Source organism: Apis cerana, linkage group LG7 (genome assembly GCF_029169275.1).
Source record: "Apis cerana isolate GH-2021 linkage group LG7, AcerK_1.0, whole genome shotgun sequence".
NCBI lineage: Eukaryota > Metazoa > Arthropoda > Insecta > Hymenoptera > Apidae > Apis > Apis cerana.
The window spans coordinates 2,040,835-2,065,384 of record NC_083858.1 but is presented as its reverse complement, the minus strand read 5'-3'; the positions used below and the strand labels follow the sequence as shown (position 1 = coordinate 2,065,384).

Below are 24,550 nucleotides of genomic sequence, written 5' to 3'. Positions count from 1 at the left end.
CTGGAATAAAACAGCATGGCGGTTGTGTTGGATATCAAGATAGCTGAAATACTGTTTTTGAACTGTTTTTCGGGGTTGCTGTGCTTTCTCATTCTCTTTCGACCCTCTTTCCACTCACACAATCTCGAAACACACACGTCTTGAACCAACGAAACTTCCCACGCCACAATTTCATAATACTCCTTCTAACTTTCTAACGGGATATATATATATATATATATTTTTTTCATTTTTTCCCTCACAAATTAATAAATCTTCTCAGACTATCAATTTATAAATTAATTGTTCAACGTATTTCATTTTCACGAATTTTTTCCCTTCTTTGTTAATCTTGTTACATGAATTAATTAAGAAATATATTTAAAGGATTGAGAGGATAATGTACAAAATTGATTAGAGAATAAAATTTCCGGATGCGAATTAATATTGTGATGATTTCGAGTGTTCGAGTTACAGCGAATGGACAAATTTTTGTTGTATAATCAAGTCAATCTAGATAGTAGTAGCCTACGTTTCAATTACTGTGTCAGCAGACGTCATTTCAAATTACATTAGGTCCGCTTAAGCTTATCTTTCAGCTATTTATCAGCACTTTTAGAAACGTTCGACAGGAGTGATATATATACTTTCATTGATAAGTAAAATATAGTAATATCGTTTCGAAGAAAAATAAATTTTCGAAATGTTTTATAATTTCCCTCGTGTTGGAAAAAGAAAAGAAACATTATTTTTAATTTCGATCAAATCTAAAAATCTATTAATTAATCTGAATTTTATTGATTTCACACGAAATGTCTTTTTTAAACAAAATCATCGAACGGAATAAGAATCGACGTAACGATTCATCCCCCAAAAATGAAAATTCCTGCGCGTTCAGATCTTTGTGGAGAGGATAAAAGCGCGTAACTTTTGCCATGTGGAAAGGAAAGGGTACACCACTTTCTCTGAAAGAGGCATTATCGTACCTGTCATCGCGGTTTTCACTCCATTCGAAAGGGATACGATTCTTCTTCCATTGTCGCGCCGCTCAGGTTCCCTCTGAACTGGTTTCAAAATAATAAAGGGCAACCCTTTCCGCCTGTACAAAAGACAGTGACCCAAATTCACTAGCCGAATCATAGATTTACGCGACCTCGAAATGGAAGAATGCAGTCTGCATCGTTGACGAGACGTCGAATTGTTTCTCGATTCGTCATCATAGAAATAATTCTTTTATACTACGAAACTTCTCTACGTAATTATAAAAAAAGAAAATTTCTCAAATCAAATTATTCTATATTTTCTACAATACTGATTGAACCTTTCCTAGAAGCTATGCTAATACAACACCACATAAATCACGTTACAAAAATTCGCATTATTCCAAAACTTGACAATTTCATTTCCAGTTAAAAATAAAATATTCACAAATCAACATCACGCGATTCCAGCATTATCGCAACCTTCCTCCCCTCTGAGTTATTCGCAACAATTTCTCCATTCTTCTCATCAGTTCCCCATAAAATCAATCCTTGTTGGAAGAATCGGTGGTGCCACGACACTTGGACGCATTCGAGAATTTCACCACGGTTCTCGGGGCAAACGTAGGTGAGCACATGGTCGAGGCACGATCCGTGACAGCAGCTGTCATGTACCGGTCGCACACCACCACCATAAACCATAAACCATGCTCTCCCACACCACGATCGCCTTTTTCTGCACCCTTGCATTTCTTTTCCCAACCATTTCTCTCTCCAATTCGTTTAATTAATAACGCGGACACGTAAACGCGAAGCAAAATGTGAATCACTGGCTAATTACGATCGAGAGATATAAGCTGCGCGACAATTGGGGTGGAAGATTATTTCTTTGGGGGCGGATAATTAAATGGAAGCGCGTACGGTTGATGGAGATTTACGGTGTCGGCTGGTGAAAAGTTGGGGGACGATATCAGGGGGATGAATGCTTTGGTGGAAGGATTGGAACGATCTGTTGTTTGGACGGAGTTGGAAAAAGGGGGTGCATTTAAGGAAGATTTTTATTTTGTATCGCGATATCTAAGAGCCAGAGTTTTCTGAATAATTTTATAGCTCGATTGGAAATTGGGAAATTCTCCAATTCATCTAATTTTTGTTGTGCAATGTCGAGTTTCTTGTAATTGCAGAGTAATTCTTTCAAACAATCTCCATAACTATTCTCTCTGAAAAGAAGAAAGAACACCCTTAAAAGCAACGACCTCAACAAACTTGATCGAAACTTTCTTCCCGAGCAAACTTCGTCGTAAACAAGGGAAACTTGTAGAAACTTGAGGGATCTTCAAACTTGAGAGATCCTCGAATGGCCAGAAATTGGATCATCCCTCCAAAGGGGAAGGAAAAGGGGAAAATAAAAATTTACAGCGAGGCTAAATCGGATCAACGCGTACTTTTCCTTTTTTTTTCCAAGAATTTCGAGGTGTTGGAGGATTACTCGGGTTGGCCACGCGGTCGCTAAAGTCTAAGCTAAAGTCTTGGCTTGGTGATGGTGGGTATGCCGGTGGGGGTGGCGGGAGGAGGCGAGCGGTTCGAGGGTTGCATAACACGCAGCGAGCATCGAGCTGGCAGGGCGTTGACTTTGCGAGGCGTTACGTTTCTTACGCTTTGCTTCTCCCTCTCCGTTGCTAATATCGCCGCTCGTCTCTTCGTTTCAACCCTCTGGATTTACCGCCCAAGGAAACCCTCTCCCCGCTTCCTCCTTTTCGATTATCGCGTGCCATGATTGAAAAACGAGTCTTTCCTTCTTACCGCATACGTGGTGGAACGGAAAATTGCTACACTAAAGAGTGAGAGAGAGAAAGAGAGAGAGAGAGTATGGCAATTCGAGGGAAATTGCGAGGAACGAGAGGAAATAGGGTAGGGGGTAGTTTGTGTACTTCAATGCGGGCCTGGGTTATTGTTGTTTGTCGAGGGATGCCGGTGAAATTAATGGGGGCAATTTTGTCTGGTTTTTCGTGAAGGAAGTGAAAAATGGGAAGGTCTTTTTTGCTTACACCTTTCGTGGTTACGATATCTATTTAGAAATGGTAAAAATGGACGAGAGCTTTTTCTTCGTATCTCTATATACGATTATTATTTTGAGATTTTCCAGTAGCTAGTTTCGAATCCGTACGAAGAATCAATAATTTTTATAACTTTTGGTTCGAATTGAAAAAGATTTCGACTCGTGTAATCTTGGAATCTTCGTAGAGAAAATATTTTCCACGGATATGTTCCAAGATATTTTCATTTTCCTCTGTGAATACTTGTGAAAAAAACGTATGATGGAACGTATTATCTCTTTTGGAAAGTGTTTGATCCAATCAATCTCGTTCACCTCGGAACCAACTACGATGGTTAAAAGAGTTGTGAAAGAACGTGGCCCTAATCGTAAATAACAAGCGAGTTTCGTTCCTATTTCTTCTCCTCCTTCTTCTTCCTCTTCGTGCCCATTCAAATGGCGCCGCGTAGAAGAGTTATAAATGTACGTGTCTTCGCGCTCGCTAAGTGCATTAAGGGTGTGCAAACAGAAGAAACGAAGTGGCAAGAGGGAAGGAAAGAGAGAACGAACGGGTATACGTTGGACTGAAGGCTCGTTGCTCGTTACACAACCCTTATTCGACAAACAGTCGCGTTATTGCCACCCTCCGCTGATGTAACTTTGTTGCAATTCAAATATGCCTCGACACTGCCTTTGCGACCAATGGAAATGGAATTAAATTCATTGGAACTCAGAAAGGAAAAAATGAAATTACTCCGTCACGCGTTGTCTCGTTTAAGGTAAACTTCCATTCCTTAACGAGCATATCTCAATTGATATTTTATTATTTTACCCGCTCTTATCTTCCGTTTCGACCTCTTTGAAACCGATTTCCCCCAAAATTTTCTCCTCGTTTTAACCGTTCGATGATACGTATTTGATTCGACAGATTTTAATTACAATAATCGACAGAACGAAGTTTCTACGGATAATCCAATAATTTCTAGTAATTTCGATTCTCCATTGATAATAATAATCATTGAAGCTTGAGCTCGGTATCGATCGACGATGACGTATCGAGTTTCTTTTATAGCACGCGATAGAATTAAGGTTTTCTTGGCCAGAAAATCGGTCTGTCCATTAAGCTCGCATGACCTGTCGCTTTTTCCTAATCCGAAAATGTAGAGCGAAAAACGCTTATTTCATTCCTTTATATTTCGATGAAAACGAAACACGGTGTATATATATAAATACATTGGATATTATTTTTATCCAATTATATAATATCTTATTTCTTCATACATATATACATACATAATTTCTCATGCGATTATATTTATTAATACTTCACACTTATTGTTATCCGTAATATATCAGATTTAACAGGCTTTTATCGATTGTTATAAATTTATTTCATGTTTTTTCACGTCGTTAAATAATTATTCTAAATTATTGTAAATTTCGTTTTCATCCGAATAATTGAAATTGCACCAATTGATCCCGTACGTCCGCTATTCATCCCTTGGAGGGCAAAGCTGTCCGCCGAGTCACGGGTTGCGAAACGTGATATCACACGGTCGATTTACAGGCTCGGAAGCGATTTGCAAGCTCGACGAAGTCAATGCCCTTCCGATTACGCTATACAATACCGTTTCTTGGAAAAGAATCTACGTAAATGGGGCGTCATTTATTTAAACGATCCTTCCGCTTTCCTTTCTCCGTTTCTCTCCATTTCTAACTTCTTCCGCGTGTCCTTTCTTCTCTATTTTTTTTTTTACCTCATTCGTTTGGATCTTTTATTTGTATGCCATATTTCGTAATCCCTTCAAGGGATTTCGGGATAATTTGAGATTAAAATTTGATGATAAAGCGAAGGATGAAATTTATTTTTCGAAAACATCGGGTTTGATGGAGAGACTTTTCCTTTTCAGTGGATGAATCGCTCGAGGGAGAATGTTATTTTTTTATAAGGAGAAAGAGAGAGAGTTTGGCCGATAAATTTCTCTTCCCTGGGCTCATCCTCTGCCATCCATGACTCTTATCCTCGTCCACGAATCATATCGTTTTCCGGTCAAACAGTTTTCTCTTAATTTTTTCCTAGCCAAAGTTTCTCGATGGAGAAATTGTAATCAGGAAAAAAATATATAATATATAAAGTTAACAACACTTACTGTCTCAAATCAAATATCTTCAACCCATCGTTCGTGTTTACTTACAACGAATCGTGAGATTTTGAATTTAAAAAAACCCCCGAGAACTGAATCCTCGACGAAGTTCGATATAGAAAACAAATTTTTACGAACGAAGAGAATCCAGAGAGAAGAACGAAATCGATCTCAAACAGGCTCTCTCACGATCAATTGATTTCCGATCGAATCGATTAGCACGAGTTCCAAACCCATCGAAATCGAGTCAATGATCAACTTGGCTTATTTCTTCTCCCACGAGAACGCGTTGGCGGCCGAATGGTGGATGTTCTCACGGGCTGGCGAAATTGCCAATATAGAAACGCGAGATGACGTGTGACATCATCAGCGGGGAATTCGAATTCAAAACGTGCGGCAACACACGTACAGAAAAGAGGCTTGATTCACCGCCAGGCAGCGTTTGATCTGCTGCCAAATCAGCCGGCCAATATTACTTCCATTTAAGAGTACCGTTCACGGCCGTTCCACGAGCATCGGATTCCTCCGATATCAATAAGTAATATGACATCCAGGCGAGGACGTATGTATACGCGGGGGTCACGGGCCCGGGCACAAAGGTCGATTGTTGCGTGCGTCTGCGTCCATTTTTCGACGGCCACCGAACTTCGCTACTCCTTTTTAATCGAGAGGGAATCTCGGGCGGCCACACACGCTGACCACCGTCCATCTTTTCATTCCGTCAAATTTGAACGATGACAAGTTTCGATTCGTCCGCACCAATTTTCTCTCGACTCGATTGAATCGACGGATTTTTAATGCGACAGGACATGGAGGGTGGTCGTTGGCGAGGGATTGTTGCTGGAGATTTTTTCAGACTCGTTTCAAATCGCTTATTAGTTCCACGTACGCGTCAGATTCATGTTTGTTTGTCAATCGAACGATGGAGTGGTTTCATTCAACAATTTCTGTTCGTTGCTTATCGAATCTTTGATATTTTTACTATAAGATATGTTATATAGTAAGAAGGGTTATATCTCGACTAATGCTTCAATATTTTTAAAATTCATTCCTGTCAGAATCTTGCTCTCGTTGCATATCACGTAATATCAATGTATCAAAAATTATTTAGAATCAAATCTATTTATTAATTATCAATGGAATATCTCTTTAAAAATGTACAAAGAAGGAAAAATTTGACGTGAATTCGAGAGAAATTCGCAAACTGAGATCGCACTTTCGCTCATTAACGATATTGGAGTAGAAAGGAATTGCAGAGGCGATAGGTGTGTAGCTAAAGTCGAGTGACCTGCTGCCCCCAGTCTATCACCCCTTACATCCACCGTTCTCCTCGTGGCACCCTCGTGGCGTACACTCCCCTCCGCCCCTCCCCCTGCGGCAACGTCCCTTCCACCTCCGCCGCCCAGCTTTTTCTCGGGGGTTCATCGATCGCCCCCAATCACCCACACCTGCCATCTTGCCTCTCTCCATCCCCTTAAAACCCTGAACGCTTTCTTACCTCGCTTCTTTCTTTCTTTCTTTCTTCCTTTTTCCTCTCTTCTTCTCCCCTTCGTGATGAAAATTTCTTTATCGAGCCTTCTACCAACCGCGAAACCTTCCTTCTGCCCCATTTCATATTTGAAGTCGCGACGTTTACTTGAATTGATTTCACCATTATTGATGTGGAGGAAGATCGTGACAAGTTTTTCAATCGAATAATTTAAATATCGGAATGATTCATTAAACCCTTTATTTATCTTTTGAACTTGGTTGAATCTCATTCCTTTTATATTTTATATTGTGATAGCTGTTATCGAAAATTTTTTAATTAGCATTCTTTTTTTATTCCAACATCTTCGTCCTTCGCATTCTTCCAGTTCTTTGAGCAGCCAAACCTCGGTTGGCCTCTTTATCTCGTGCAAACAGTGAGGTTTCATTTCACGGCTTTGTTCTCCCTCATCCCTTATTCCATTTCCGGTATCGGTCGGGCGTGAGTCTATCTTACTTTCCATCGAAATTAGTTTTTCTTCCAGATCGTTCACACTCCATTCCTCATTCCTTTCCACGATGAGAAAAATAAATGTTTGTTTGCCTTCTTTCGTTTTTCCTCCCCCATTATAATCCCCTTAAAATCCTCTACAATTATGAAAATTCCGAAGAACTTAGTAAAAAACAAAAAAGAAGCTTAAATCACGATTTAAAGTTTTGATAAATCCAATTCAAATTTTCAATTAATAAATGAAATCCTCTTTATTCGACTCTTTTAAAATCTATATAAATTATCCTATATTCTACTCTACTATATATATTACGAAGATGTAAATTTACACGAAGATTTGCAATCGATTAATACCTCCAGCCATAAGAAAAAAATTTAGGGAGCACGTTCCATTCCATTCCAAACGAAGAAATATAACATCCATCATCTATTATTATTCCAGCAATCCCTGTCCGCCATTTGTTTCGCGGGCGCCGCCAAAATTACGATCGATGGGCTTAGAAGCCGACCGATCCCGAGGGGTCACGGGGATAATATCGATGAGCCGAATATTAATGTCTGTTCGTCGGTGACGGCAATTGGTGCTAATTAGCGGCACGCATCTTCCTCAATTGAGGCTCGTTTCGACCGCCACCCTTCAGCCATCGCGCTTTCGACACGATGTTCGGCCTATACGTTCGGTAAGGTCACGGTCATTCCGACTAGCCTTAGAAATTTCAAAGTAGACCTCGTTCCCTATTCTTCTTCATTTCAATTTCTTTTGTATTCTTTCTTTTAAACGATTTCCAACGGAAATTAATCTTCGAAAATGTAAACTTTGTCAATTTGTTTCTGTTCAGTGATAAGGATTTATATATTTTCTTCATTTTCGTTCTTTTTCTCGCTTGTGTTGTTCCATTTATCATTCTAATCTTTGTAGGTAAATCGTATCGTATTGGGATGTAAGTGATACTTTCTTCTTCCTTCATTTTTTTCATATTGGAAATATTATAAAATTGTTCGTTTTCTTATGTTATGTTCTTTGTTGAAATGAATGGAAAATCAAAATTGGATTGTCTAAATATTTATAAATTTACATATATTTCAATTTGATATTTTCGTGTGGTGGATTTTCATCGTATTTATACGTCCAATGCGGTCGATGCATTATACATGTCATAAGAGTTCGATTTTGAAAGGTGTGCAAGTATCGGAATTGTGGTCGCATAAAACGATGAGAAACGGAAACGCCACGTTACCGTGATAACTTCTTACATATATACATACAACATTTACACCAGCTATTAGCGTACCCACATGTTACGGAAAGAAGTGATGAATTTACATGTATGGAACAATAAATATCCTATATCTCTTAGTTCCCTTCGAAGTATCGTAGATATGCAATGTGCGAATAATTTTCAATACATCACAGTTACTTGTTTGTAATTGTTTACATTATATTCAAGAATTGTCGTTATTGATGTTAATTTCATTGGATTTTTGATAATGTTCTGCATTTTAAAATTCAATAAAAATTGAATTTTGATTAACGAGAAGTTTTATTATGTTCTTATCTTATTTAGATGTTATTGGTTTTGAGGATCATTTGCGTCTTTTATTCATACTTATGTTTTTATTAAATAAGGAAACATCATTGGTAATTAATGATCATTTTTATTGTATATGAATTATATAATTCCAATTATACAATTAGAAGAATTATCATTATTTTATAATAAAATTAATTATAAATCTGACAATTGAATGTAAAATATTTATAAATATAAGGCTCTAAATAATACAGGAAATCATAAAATTATATTATATAAATTTCAATTATAATTATTAATTGTTTTCCAAAGAATTTTAATAGAAATTCTATTCTAATGAACAATTTGTATTCCTATTAAAATGTAATGTAACATTACATTTAACATTTTTTTATCATTTTAGATTTTAATTAAAGACTTTAATTAAAGACTTTTCTATTTCTAAATAATTTAATTACAAATTTTTACAATATTAATCAATAAATTTCTCTAGTTCCAAAATTATAAAAAAATAATAAATATATTTCTTGAATATATCCCTTGAATATGAAATTATATTCGTATATTTCCTTATTCAAAATATTTCAAATTCTAAGTTTTAAATTAATAAATGATCTTAAATTTTGAGTTCTGAATTAAAGATTTTTTTAAATTTTAGTTTCAAAAATTTCTCAAATCCTATTTATATATTCTCGAATCACAGACTTTTCAAATAGACGTTAGATTTTTTTTTTGAATCCCAAATCAAAATTTTGCATGATATGTTATCACGTCATTTAATATTTCCGGTCACGATATTCAGTGGAATAATATAACATATACGGCTCGTTTGACACGCTGCGACGAATATGACGCACGCAATTTTCTAGGTCGTCACGACGCAGCAGGGAAGGTCAGGATTGGTTCAAGTCCAAGCGAGTCGTCGCGGCCGTCAACGTCGATGGTAACGCGTTCGCCTTGTTGCTAGTTGAACTATAATTAGCGAATTTTGACACGGAGTTTCTTCAGTTCGCTGGAAACAGACCAAAGAAACATGCCTCTTCGATTTATCGTCATTGCCATTTCTCGTTAAATAGATATTGCTGTAACACGATGAAGATGTGAATCTTTCGTTAAAAGATATAAACCTTCTACGAGGTCGTTGCCAAGTTTAATAATCTGGTCATCTAGCAATTCCCATAAATGAATTTGATGTGTATCTTATCCAAAAATATGGACAACACATAAATATCATAAAACTGTTGTCATTTATTTCAACGTATTACACATTACAAATCATAAACATTAAATTTTCCTTTTTTTCAAAATAAATATAATAACTAGTCTAAGATTTTTGATTAGAAATATTCTTTAAAAAATTTGCTTCAAAAAGCATTTAGCGTTTTATAAAATGCTTAAAAAACGAAATGATGGAATAAATATAAATATTTTGTAGATAAAAAATATTTCTATGTATTTTTATATTAAATTGTTAGAATATGTGTTACGTTTAAAAAAAAAGATAAATTTTAATTAAATATAATGTAAGGTGTAACAGTATCATCGATAGTTTCAAAGATATTGCAGGGAATCGTAGATCTCCTTTGATTTATGTCTATTGCTTGGCTTATAATGATTCTATCCCACTGATTATTCAACCGTTCGAATATTATCCGACAGTTATACCATCTAGAATACCATGTAGATCCGATTTATCATAACAGACTTCGTTTTCTATTACAAATTATGTGTTATCTTGAGAATTCTTTAAACCTAAAATATTGTAAATAATTCAAATTGATTATTGATGATATTGATTAAAACTATAATAGAAATGATTATTAATAATATAATTATCAATAATACTCATCTTATATACGCAAATTAAGTCGTTGACGATCTGTGAACAATTTTATCCGTAACATTTTTTCAAATGTTTATTTACGGCAGATTAATAATCATTAGTATCAGAATTTTGAAGTGAAAAAAAATCTAATACAATATCTATCAGCATTACCATATGCGTTGACGTGTATACTCATACTCGAGAGCTTCACCCTTGACACCCCTTCTTCTTGCACTCAGCAGCCCACGCTCGCGATGAAGCTCCGCAGGTGGCCGGACGTCTTTAAAACGGTGTACCTCTATCATTCTGCGCTTTGATAATCTCAAGTTTCGCGAAATCATACTTTGATCTTATGATATCTTTTGATAATCTTCATAGATCGTTTTAGAAACTGTTGCTGAAATCTAATTACATCAAACATTAGGTTGTTTAAAATAAACTGTTTTTGAGGAAGATTTAATGCATTTTTTTACTTTTGATAATTATATTCATTCCATGAAAAGATAAATTAATATATAAAGTCTTGAAACATTTGTGATAAATTTTGATTTTGTAATTTGTATTTATACACAATTTATGTATAATTTATGAATATTTATTTTCGATATTTGCTTATATTTCTCGAAAGAGATAGAGTGGAAGTGTTTGCGAAGAAGAACAAGTTATTCTAGTTAACAACTAGTTGTTTAAAAATAACCTCTCAAAGTCGAAGGACAATTCAAAAATCGTATCGAATTTTCTTTATTTTAAATTTTTTAATTTCAAATAAATATTAATAATAAAACGAGGGATTAGTTCTAAACCATAATAAAAATTCAACTTCTTTCATTTTAGGTTAGGTTAGGATTCGCTTTTTTAAGGAAGCGAAAAGAATGAGATTCTGATACAAATTTTATGATACAATCTCGACAAACTATATTTTTATGTATTTAACTTTATTTCGATGCTTGTTTATATGTAAGTTATGATAATATTATCATACCGGAAGTCTTCGCAAACAACAACACATAATGTTTTTACGCGAAAAACGTTGCACCGTAACATTCGACTTCTGGCACGGTTGTTTAGTATCGAACATTGAAAAAATTCTAGCATTGCTTCAGCCTACGTGGTTTCCAGCTAGGCTAATAAAATATAAATATATAGACCTGGCCACCCTGTGACATTCTTTGAAATATTATTTTTGAGAATTTGTTATTTTCTAGTTCTAGTATTACTATCGTGTACACGAAACGATGATAAAGTGAAAAAATTTATTTGTGAATAAGAATTATAAGAATCAAACTAGATTCTAGATTATGCAATTATATTATTAAAATTTTAAAGATAAAAGATAAAATATTCGAAAGAAAATTAAGATGAGATTTAAATCTCGATTATCCGATAGATAAGACAAGCGTCATTTTTATATTATAATATAATTATCAATTGAATTACAATTTTTAAAGAAATTTTAAAATTCTAAATTTTAATTCGTAGAAATTAAATAATCATTTGTTGGCAATATTCTCGAATCTGCAATAACTAGCAGACAAGAACGTAAAGTAAAACGAACAACTTACTTTCTTCATGTTCCATACTCTCGTAACGAATTTTCAATTGCCATTAGAAGAAAAGCAGGAAATCGAAAGATGTATTTCGAGGTTATGTTCACTGCGTAACATTTGCAACGAACACTGCGACATGGAGGACGATCGAAGGATCTCGAGACTTACGTAAAACCTTTCGCGCTCGATCGAATTTCCTGACCACCCGGCGACAGTCTATACGACCATGTACGCCTATTACGTCGCCTTTACGATCTCCTCGTAAACGTCCAGGCCCGCGAAATTGATAGACCACTACGTTACACGAACGAACACACCCGTACACGCGATAGTCCCATCGTGGCAGCACGTACGATGTCTTCTTTCGACTCGATAGATCGTTCCTCTACCGTATTCTCGATTTCTATCATAAAAGATCGATAATCAATAGGACAATCGATTTTTCAAATAGATCTGAAACGAGTCGCATAAAGACATTCGAACAAAATGGCGTTTTGTGTTGTAACGAAAGTTATCTTGTCCATCTATTCAAAGCTACGAAACGATAGAAAAAGAATATTTCATAGTTCGAGGTTATTTGTTTCCTGTTTCACGTTGAATTATATAAAAAAAGAGGTTAGTATAAAATAATAAACTTTTACTAGAAATACTAGAAAACTATTGATACAGGTAATATCACATCAATTTTTCGTTAATTTGCTATTTTAAATAAATTTCGTTTTGGAATGTAAAAAATTATTAGTTTTTTTGCATCTTTTTATAGATATTGTATATCAATGAGAAATTTTTCGTATATATGAAAGATTATCGAATGATTTTCAAATCTTTTAAAATAGAGGTTAACTAGAGAGAGTAGAATAGTAAAAACAATTTTCATTTGAGAAGATTTTGATACTTACATTAATATAAAATATTCTGATAATTCTACATTATTCCATCACTTTTATCATGCAATGAGAATTTTGTACGTCAAGTAGGAAAAATCGTGCCAGAATATATTGCGTAGATGTATATAGATCACATAGTTCCGTTCTACATTATATAATAAATGATATTGATCAATCTTTGGATTGTGTGTGTCAAAGGAAGTATTAGGATAAACAAGTAAAAAAAGAAATTTCACTTTCAAGAAAAGAGATTCTCACAATTTACACAAAATATTCTGTCAGTTCCTCGTTAATTCGTCGCATTTATCGCGTAAATGTGAATTTTGTTTTGCCAAGGGAAAAGAACTGTGTCACCGGTGACAGCATCGTACATCCACGTTACAATGAAGCTTTCGAAAATGAGACAACACGAAAGTCAAGCGTCGTAAAAAGCACGTAATAGTTTCAACCGACCAATTCTGTAAGCGACTGATGACTTTACGAGCGAGACGCGACTCCAGACGCCGACCAGACGCGAATGGTTCAGCGCGAGTAAATCTAACCTCGCCTACGCTTGCTAAAACGGCGCCGGTGTCACGACGCGTAAAAATTATTTGCTACTAGTAGACAGCTACTGTTTTAAAAATACAGCGTCTAACTAACTGTTCTCGACATGGAGCACCTAGGATTTTTTATGGCACTGTGTGGATATGCAAACTGCTTTTACGATATGAAGTTTCTAACCAATAACATTTTCATAGTTTTTTTAATTTTTTAATTTGATTTTTTAATTATTTCAATTAAACAATCGTTTTAATTAAGGCAAAATATAAATATTTTAAAATCAAATTAAAATAAGTTAGGTTATAAAAAGAAAGGTAATGATTAGCGATGATCTATATATTTGATAGAGAGTCTCAGATTATACTTATTACTATGAATATTAATTAATCAAATTCAAATTTAAATCTCAAAAAAAAACACACACAAAATAAATGTTAAATTTAAATTTCAAATTAAATATAATAATTCAAATTATATATTAATACCACAATATTATATAAATTTCAGTTCACTATCGATGATGATATAAAGTCACTTGATGTTTTAATCGTTTCGATAATGATTATTGAATAACCAGTCGTTACTCCGTACGCGCGAAATTTAAATTTGCCAGACGTTCGTAGTAAAAAAAAAAAGTCAGAAGAGATGACGGAGAAGCGAATGAAGTGGCAGACGACGCGGACGACAAGAAGGGAATTGTAAAGTCGTCATAATTGATTGCATCTTTCGCAAGTAGAGAGGCGAAGCTCGAAGAGGAGGCTGAAAGGAAGAAGACAGTGGAAGAGGACGAGTGGCTCTCTAGCTGATACAAGAGCCGTTGACATTACCGCGTTGCTCCTCGTCGCGAAACCACGCGCCACCCACCGAGCACCGTGATTTTTATTTCGGCTGGCAATAAACAGATCCATCGTGACTTTTTTCTCTCTTTCTTCCTCTTCTCGCTTTATGATCTTTCTCCTCTTCTTTTCTCATTTTATTCTTTTTTTTTCTCATTTTCTTCTTTTATGACGATCGTTCTTCGACAACAGAGGATATTATCAATAGTAAAAGATGTATTATTTATAATAATTATAATTTCAGAGAGGTAGTTTATTATTCAATTATTCCACGAGTAAAGTGTTTCTTTCGTTTGAATTATATAAGTTGTTTCAAAATTAATATTAACGAGTTAATGAATGAAAATAAATTATCTTTATAATTTTTCCCCTTTCAATCAATTCAATTGAAAAATGAAAATGTTTTTGAAATGAAAATAATTTATTTGTAACATTATAATATATTGAAATATTGATTTTTTCTACTCTACTCTTTGTTTTTTATTTAATAAGTTTAATAGAAGGAAATTGGCACGTTTTAGTAGAAGGATTTTTCATTATGTGTTATTTATTTCAAATAGTAAACTTTTATAAACTTTTTGAAATCGTTATTTCAATAGGTGACAAAATCTAACTTAAAGTTTCGTCGAATATTTTTCTAATGCATTTTATTGTATCAATTTTCATTTAAACGTGCAGATAACAATGCCCGTCGAGACGAAACGCAATCGATGCCAGGCCACTGTTTTTCTCCTGTCTTTGAACGTGTGAATGTCTTCGCCATATCGCATCAAGGACGGATTGTCTCTTTCATAGTGTTTTCGTGAGACGAATTTCTGGAACGTTGTCTCTTTACAACCGTGTGAAAAGATCGAAACGGAAATAAAATCCTCCTCACTCCTAAAAATCGATTTTACTACCGTCCATGTTGGAAATTCCTTGCACGGAGAACAATGAAAATCCTCAAATAATATTCAAAAAGGTAATATATTAAAATATTTATTACTTGATATTTTATTTTATCATTGAGACATTTTATTATATGGATCTTCCACTATTCAAACATCTTGTACATTAGATTCTTCTTCTAAATAATCATAAAGCATCCAAAATTTGCCACTTATATTCGAATTTATTTACAACATATTAGATCTCATTTATATTTTATCCATGTTCAAGGGACGAAAGTTGGTATTACAAGTCCTCTATCTCATCAAATAGCCATAATAAAAGAAAGCTCTCCAACTTTTGGTCACATCGATAACCTTGAAATTCATACTGTTTTCCCTTATTACGAGCAACTAAAGAGTTCGTCAGAAGTTGTTATGATTTCTTTTAAGAAGCCCTTCGGAGAAATGGCGGGTGATTGATGTGAGACACACACAGATCACCCTGGGGGATCGACGATCCCGTTTCACCAACGACCTCGACTCATCAAGGACAATCCTTATCGGGGGTAATAGACACGAAGGATTTTCAAGCGAACCTACAGAAAAACAAAATCTAACGATGAATCGAGAGTATCCTCGAGAGCAAATGGGAGCACCCTCGTCAACCACAATTTTCCATCGAGTTCTTCTTACTGTCAAGGTCGAGGCAGATTGTCACAGCGAGGAGGGCACGATGATTATCGCGTATTACGAATCTCTCCACTATGGATCTGTCGACTACTGAGAAAATCTTCTCGAAGGGATGCCAGATTATCGCGATTGTTGCTCGAATTACTTCTGTTGAGCAAGAAGTTTGTCTGGTTGAATAATAATGGCTGCCAATGTTTATAACATTTCAAATATTACGTTATGTCGTGATACGGTTTGAACGATTGGATGCTTATCTTTGATCATTTTATCCTGGCAATTTCGAATACTACGTTTCGTAGAAATGTTGAATTGTTTATCGGCTTATTCTTAATGTTTCCTATAGTGTTTAGAATTTTATTTTATTTTTATTATATTCTAAATTCTAATTCCAAATTATGAAATATATAATTTGCTTGAATGGAGGCTAGAATAACGTTTACGAAAATATTATCATAATGTATGTTTATAAATCAGGACATTTAATTCGAGATAAAGATAAACGAGTATTAACAATAGTTACAAATTGAAATTGAAACTTATCAAATAACTTATATGTATATATATATATACTTTTTAAATCGTTACGTAGAAAACATACATTTTTATAGTATTTTTGTTTCTACGCTTAATGTAGGAATTACTAGAGAAGTTGGGAATCTAAGTTTAACCTTAAAATTTACTTGGTCCTACGGAGTCAAAGTAATGGGGAAAAAGATGATAAATAAAATAGAGAGAGAGGCTGTAAGAAGGAAAACGGCCGGTAGACGAATTATGGTCGAACGAAAGCGAATGCAATTAAGGGGGCCGTGGAAATGGGAAATAATGAATTCAAGCCCCGTTTCTGCCCGTGTGCTCCCGGGGGATTACCGTGTAGCCGTACGATTCAAGGGGTGGGAAGGAAGGTGAAGATTATTCCGGCCTGCAAAGGGAATCTGGAAGCTATGACCTACTTCAATTTGCCTTCTCCACATTCGTAGGCACTCCACGTTCTTCACTTTCCTCGTAGTTGTCGTCGTGCTTGTCGCTCGCCTTGTTGCTCTGCTCCCCCCTCCTCTCCCCTCGCCGCTTCCTTTTGCCACCAGGCAGTCGGAAAAAGAGAAAGAGAAGAAGAGTGGCGGTGGAATCGAATAATAAATTCGAGGGAACATTATTTTTGGCTCCCTGTTTCCTCGCCCAGCCGAACTCTCTTTTCACCGATTGTTGCTTTTAGGCTGGAGGGCTTGTTATATATGCGTTCGATAAATTGAACGCGATTCCCCCGTCCTTGTCGATGTTTTCGGTCTACTTTAAACTGTTTTCCTCGAGCAGTCTTATGGGGGATTGTTCCGCGGGGTTCCTTAAAATAACCGAATTTATCTTGTTCTGTGTATATTGTTGTATGTTGAGGATATATTTTCGAATCTTTGGGCAAATTTATGGGATGTGTATGTTTTTTCTTTCTTTTTTCTTTTCTTTCTTTTCTTTTTCTTTTTCTTTTTCTTTTTTTTTTTAAACAGAACAATCACAAAGAATCGTACAAGACGAGTGTAACACGGATACGTAACGATATAGTGCGATGATTATTAAAAAAATGCGATCTTCGAACCGTTTTTATTAAAATTATTAAAGAAACGTGATTTATTAATTTTTTTCTTTGTGAAGGAAGTTTGGAAGTTTGGAAGTTTCGAAGGTACTTGAGTTTGTTTGTTGGTTAGGGGGTGATTATTTCAAGAAACGTCTAATTTATGTGAATTCCATGGATATACCTCCCGCAAGGCAGGTGTTGCACAAGCAGATCGCGCCGCAACACCTGGCGCCCCATACATTCCCCATATGACAACTTCCCTTCCTCCATTTACCGCTAAATATAACAGGAACTAGTATTTCTGCCTCGTTAGAGGACTAATTACGAGAGAAATTCTTAAGTCTTGTTGGAAAATAAATATAATTTTTGTCTACTATAACTCAGATAGTCTAATCCCCTTAATGAGCATGTTCTTAAAACAAGCTGTATCGCTATAAATAAAAATTTCAAGGAAGAACAGGGAAAATATTATTTTACACTTACCATCAGTACTATCTTTTCATAATCATTAATAGATTATCAGTAATTTTTATTGAATGACTCTTACAACTTTATGCGTTAATATATTTCACTTGTAGATTTTTTTCTTTCTTAATTTAAATAATTTAATAATTATTTTATATTTATTTAATAGTCATTTCTTTTTTCATGCGGTTCATATAATTTTGAAGTTTGAATAAAATCTAATAAATTTTCAAACTTTAAATAATATCTTATTTTTATTTTATTACATGATTTTTTGACGTGTTATTTCATTGAGATCATTAGATATAAAATAATCCAGGATCATGACGTGCAAGGTAAAGAAACGTATCCTGGACAAACTATCTCCGTTGTGCTCTTGTTTGCTCTTAAAACAAGAAAAAATATAGATGAAAATCTATTCAGAATTCCATTGGCGTAACAACCCGTCCCTTTAACCGTATTAGTCTGTTTGCACCCGTTAAAGCTGTGACATCGCAGATCGGCTGATCCAACAAAATTGATTTCAACTGCTGTTTTCGAGAGAAGGTGTTCTAGAAACCGACAACGATCGTTCACGTTCAACCTGCATCGCTCGGAAGTAGGCTGAGGAAACGAGGACGTGTCCTGTAGGTGGCTGCATCCGCAATGAAAAACTCGTAATTGTGTCGAAGGAAATGAGAATCGCGCGTTATTGGTGCATCGATGCAGAGAATTTAGGGAATTTTTACATTAATTATTTGGATTAATTAGCTTTCGGTTTGTGAGTTAGAATTTTTTCTAATTCTGTAACGTAAAAAGCAATCGATGATCTCGAGAGTAACTATTAATTATTGAATTTTAAATTAATATAACTTCATTTGTCTGAATTCATTCGACAGTTTCCTCAGGTCAGATATGATTACTTGTTCAAATAGTAGAAATTCAGATAATTGAATTCAACGAGTAAAGAGTAACATTCAATAAATGTGGTTTTATCGTAAAACGAGAAATCGTGATCAATTATATTTTCTTTCTGCAAATAAAATTTTAATCGTAAAAATTAATATAATCTAATATCCGAGGGCAACTAATAATTTGAATAAATGTTATTTGAAGGAAAATCTTCATCAATCATCATATACAATTATATTTATTTATGTAGATCTTTTGCGTGGTTTCCACTCATATATCTTGAAAGCAACAAAACAATCTAAGCACTATATCTGATGTTTAGATGTTTCATTTATACTATTTATCGTTATTCCTATCTCAAACTCATCATCTTCAGTTCTAAAATATTATAGTAGTATAATTAGACGTGATAGACATAAAGTAATTTATTACATATCACTCAATAGTGTTTTTTTTATTTATATAAATAAGAGATTTATAATTTTCAAATATTTTCTATAACAATAATGTTATTATAATATTCAATATTAACAAAATTATATAATATTCATCCAATTTCATCCATTAATTCTGTTACTACTTTGTTTAAAAAACTAAATTAAATTAAAGTTTCCTTGTGTATTTTTCACATTGTTACGACATTTATTACATATTAAGATATAACAATATAACAATATTGACAAGTGTTGATTATCGGTTGCCTGTGGTTTAAACCTGTCTTCTTATATTATATATTCAGATATGTATATCGTAAATAGAAAAGATAGATTCGTGGAGGGTTCAAAAACTATTAAGCGAAAGATATGGGCGGCCGTTGTGTCCGGATTTTGCCGAGTTCACTGGCGCAATGCGGGGCGGCCAGACAACATGGCGCATCCTTTTCTGACGCGTTCAAATTACACGCATTCAATCGCAAACAAACACGTGTATAAAGATGCATCACGTTATTTGTTTCATCGTTCCATTGATCGTCGTGCAAAATCGATTAGCTGCTGATCCGTTCGAGTAACGATGACAAATTTATCAAATCTGATAAATCGATAAATTAAATTATTATGCATTCCATTGTGCGAACTTTGAATTCTAATTTTCTAATTTGGCCTCCATTCGGATTTGTTAATCTAAATTATATTTTGATGCACGCTAATCCGCTCCATGGATTAATTAATTTTCTAGATTATCGATTGCTGCGTCATTTCTTCTTTAAATCGATTTCGTACAGGTATTAAAAATTTGGGATATTTTTTTAGAAAATTGTTATCCGATTAGATGATTACGAGTGTCGAAAGATGAGGAATGAAATAAATGTTTTAAAAGAAAGGATTTTCGAAAAGGAAGCATTTTCATGATCGATGAATTAATATGGTCCTTGACCACGGATACAAAGGAACCCAGCTTCACGCATCGTTACCTTTCGAGCACTTTCTTTTTTCTCTCTCCTTGGCACGTGCCTGATGGGACCTTCTGTTCCCTTCCTGTCACGAATCATTTTTCTTACGCGCCACTACAGTAATTCGGAACAGGTGTTAACTAAAACGGGTTATTCACGCGTATATCAATTAGGCTTTTTCTTTCGAAGCGTTGGTACTATTAATTCAGTAATTAATTTCTTCTAATCAACGTGAAATTAAAATTTTTGCCAAATTAAAATTAACATTAACGCACTGTTATCGTGAACGAAGGATTGGATAGGACAAGAAGGATATTTTAATGAAAATATCGATTAAATCGAATTTCTCCTTCTTTTATTTGCATATACTCGTATTGGCGAGATTTTTTAACGAGAAAATTTGCTGGCTGCGAGGCTGAAAAGGCCTGTGCGCGCAATTATCGAGAGCAGTTCGAATCCTTTTCATCACGAACACCTGTTTTAACCAATTATTTCGACCTTGACCCAGGTTTAGGTTTAGCGGCACTCGAATTCTTCGACACGGAGTGGCGTTCTTCAATTTTCCACGCTACTCCTCGCGAATTTCGTTCGCTGCTTAACCTCAAATTCGTTTTGCACTTAAACCGAGGAAATGGCCTCAGATTTTATTATGTAGATATGTATATAAGTCCTCGTTTTCTCTTTAAAATTTATTTTAAAATTTATTTAATTTTAATCAGAGAAACATTTTGCCTCGATTTGAAATACGCGAATTATTATTCGAAGACGATTCTTCTCAAAGAAAAATGAATATTGACGAATAAAAAATTTCTTTTCTTCTTCGACAATAATTTTTAAATTATCTTATCCGTGTCCATTATCCGTAAAAATTCGTGACACGACGCGAGTATTCTCGATTCAAGTTCAACAATCGAAATGGGCCATTACGATTTCACGCGGGTATTTTTGGCACATTAAATCTAATTTGATCTCGATAAACATCTTTCATGAACATGCAGAATGCGGGGACGGCATCGATTATTTGAAGTTTGTCGATTATTTAAAGGGCGAGTCGCGGTAGCGTCCTCGAGTGCCTCGTCAATCGTCCTCAATCGAGTCTGGAGTGTGCAACATGGACGATGATTGACAGTTAATGGAAAAGGGTGGACCAAATAAATGACAACTATTCAGTTACTTCAATGTAAAATTCATATAACGAATCGCGAATTGAAAAAAGATTTCGAAGACTATATTCTCTAGATTTATATTCGATTGATTTAAACGATTACATATATTTTTTCCCTCTAATTTTATAAATAATAAACTTGTTAAATGTGTCATGACGAGTTTTCTATTGATTATTATTTACTTGGAATATAAATATAATACGTTCTTGGAATACTTCAATATTTATGCAATTTTTATGAAAAGAATATCAAAGAAGAATGGAATACGTCACGGAATATTCAAGTAAGATTCTTATTAATTCATTCGTTTAAAAATGAATAAAATAATATTACAAAAATTCCCAGAAACTCGTTTACAAAATTCCATCCTTTTACGTCTAATAATCATTCCCTATTATTCGTTGATTAGGCTAACTCAAATCAACACCATTATTAAAAATTCAGATTCGCTCCCAATCTTGAGAGAAACATTATCATTTCTACTCCCCAAAAAACAAGAAGAAGAAGAAGAAGAAGAAGAAGAAAAATCCTAATTTCCAGGAATTTCCATCTACCAAAAATTCGTGGAGAAAATAACCTCTGGCAATGACCATCCAACAGGATTCCCGCTGATCCACCGAAATTCAGTGAGCGCCACCCCAAAACGAGACGAAGCAGGCTAACGAACATACGGCGTGCCCCGGGAGAAGCGTCGCAGGAGGGGTGTGGAGATGCGGCACGCGTCAACGAAGGGTGGCACAAAAGGCTGGGAAATGGAGAGCGAATTGCTCATTATCGAGTGGTCAGGATGCGTCGAGGGGATTTCATCTAGGTTCCTCCTGGAAGGATAAAGAAAGGGGGGCTCGAGGAGACTTGGATCCGTCGGCGGAGGGAATGAATCGCGTGAAAATTGCCCACCCCAGTCGCGTGGGGAATTTTCTTTAAGGGAAAAGCTTCAAGCTTCCACTCTGTTTCATCCTGTGGGATCAATCGAGCACTCTTCTCTTCTATCTTCCACTTTCGCTCTTTCTCTTCTTTTTAACGAATTTTCGAAAGAAAAATTGCAACAATTAAACTTACCTCACGCGTTTCTTTTCTTTTGCTTATTCTGGGTGTCGATAGAGGAATTTGTAAACAATAATGTGATATAATTTTATTGATCGGTGCTGGATATTTGTAGCGGAATTATTAATTGATTACATAATGGAAAACAATAATTTCTTTTAATTTATTGGACGAGCGGCAGCATCAGGAACGGCGGAATAGCGTAATCGCAGAGAGATTTTAAAGGAATACCGTGCTTCAATTTCCAAGCAGGCTTTTAGCAAGCTTCCGGATTGACTCCTTCCCCGGAAGTTCTTTCCTTTTACGCCACGGACGAGTTCCAAATGGCCGTACTTCAGCGAACTGCTTTCTGAACACGCGTATCTTTTCATGTACACTACTCCACTTCCACCGGTGTTACTATCGCGATAATGTATTCGCGGTTCAGTGTACTCCAAGAGGAAGAAAGTAATTTGTCATTGTCTAGTTAATTTTGCCAATGTGAAAAACATATTTATCACATTTGTATCTTTGATAGCGCAATCTTTAATATTTTTATATGTTTGCAGGGAAATCAGATTTGATATGAAATATATAGATCGTGTGTTACAGTGATGCATGATATATATATAATCTATAATTTCTTCTTAGCTCGTGAGAAATGAGTGGCACGAAATCAACTTCGATTTCGGAAGGTAATTTTTTTTCTCTCTCTGAAAAATTTATTCCCCTATAATTAGATAAAAATCTTGTAATTTTAATAATAAAATAAGTCTCTAGAAAGCGGAATTGATTAATTTAGTGACTGAAAGTAGCTCGGTGAGAAGAGGAAGACAAATCGATTATTCGATTTCAATAAAAATATTCTTTTTCATCTTGAATATATTTACATTTCGGGATTAATGGGGGTATTTTAGTTACAAACTACAACGAGAATGGCTCTCGTGTTTCGTGCAAGGCCGTGGATAAAATCAGCGCAACTGTCGGACTTCCATCGTGGTTGTCAATATGCATTACGTATGCTGCACGATTAAATATTCAAGACACGTTTAAAAATTGACCGATAAAGATCGATCGATGTGAACACTTTGATCCTGTAGTTGGAGAATTATTTAAATTCACTTTTGAATTCATAAATTCGATCGGGCATCGATCAAAAAATTTTAGAACATCAAGGTTGAAATATCGAATTTCATTAATCATTAATCTCCACAGTTTCCCAAACTTTTTCCCCAACATTTTTACAACAAATTTTGGAAATCAATAGGTCGTCTTAATTATTTTGTAGGATGAATAAGTGTAAGTAATATTAAATATTTATTCTCGAGTGTTAATTACTTAAAATAAAACACAATTTTGATTTGGTTGCAGCATAACACGAAAATTCTGTCCATAAAAGTATGTAAGAAAAGTAAAACAATTGAAATACTCTTAAATTGATTAAAACTATTTAATAGTTGTTCCTTGTTTTCGTTTTCAGAGTCACTAATTAAACCAATTAAGAGTTTTCATAATCATGGAACAGTTGTTCACTTTTCTAATGGAACATCGGTACTCCATCGAAAATAGTTTGGTCTAGTTGAAAATCATTAAGTACTTTTATCTAAATGAAGTCACTTTCTAATCTCAAAAATATTGGAGTGTTAAAATATTTCTGCCTTTAAAGAAAAAAAATAAGATAATGCAATTTATAATACTTAATATCCATTCATTATAAGAATAAAAAAAAAAGTTTATATTCAAACCTTTGCAAAAAGGATGCTCATTATTTTTATTCCAACATGTTCCAAGCTTTGCTTAATCTCTATAGGCTCTTATCACAATAAAACACGATAACCTTCGTCACTTTGAATGCAATGAATCCTCATTAAAAGATTTTTCTGTATTTTTATTTTCATAAAAAATTTCAGTCGTTAGCCACCCTTTTTAAAATCGACGCCAATATTACATTCCTTTCGTCGCCTGTGTGATTCATCGTTCGAATGATCGAAAATAAAGTGAAATTGACGAATAAAAAAAAATATTTCCATCTGAAAAGTATTTTAGTCATAAATTTTTTAATAAATTGTCGTTTTTTCTTAATATTTTTCACGAATTTTTATTATGAAATAAATTATTATTGGTATTATTAATATTATTCCCGAAAGACGTACAAATCATGTGAATTTTATCGACTGATTTTATTATAAGTCAATATCTTGTTATG

At 34.5% G+C, this 24,550-nt stretch overlaps 1 protein-coding gene and 2 long non-coding RNA genes across 11 annotated transcripts in view; 2 read left to right on the top strand and 1 right to left on the bottom strand.

The window, feature by feature from the left end:
- The window catches only part of LOC107993655 (protein kinase C-binding protein NELL1), a 76,933-nt gene that overhangs the window by 15,047 nt on the left and 37,336 nt on the right, over positions 1-24,550 (top strand). The window lies entirely within an intron of this gene.
- Positions 8,753-13,424, bottom strand: LOC133666480 (uncharacterized). Of its 4 annotated transcripts, none has more exons than XR_009830680.1 (4): positions 13,166-13,424; positions 12,920-13,052; positions 12,036-12,423; positions 8,753-10,877 (listed from the first exon to the last, which is right to left on the bottom strand). It is a non-coding gene; the product is annotated as an uncharacterized LOC133666480 (long non-coding RNA). The 4 variants fall into 4 exon arrangements; XR_009830678.1 differs by having other exon boundaries at positions 8,753-10,527; positions 10,645-10,877; positions 12,920-13,420; XR_009830679.1 differs by having other exon boundaries at positions 8,753-9,660; positions 10,645-10,877; positions 12,920-13,419.
- Positions 12,415-17,866, top strand: LOC107993660 (uncharacterized). The gene is made up of 3 exons (XR_001765135.3): positions 12,415-12,635; positions 14,965-15,247; positions 15,445-17,866. It is a non-coding gene; the product is annotated as an uncharacterized LOC107993660 (long non-coding RNA).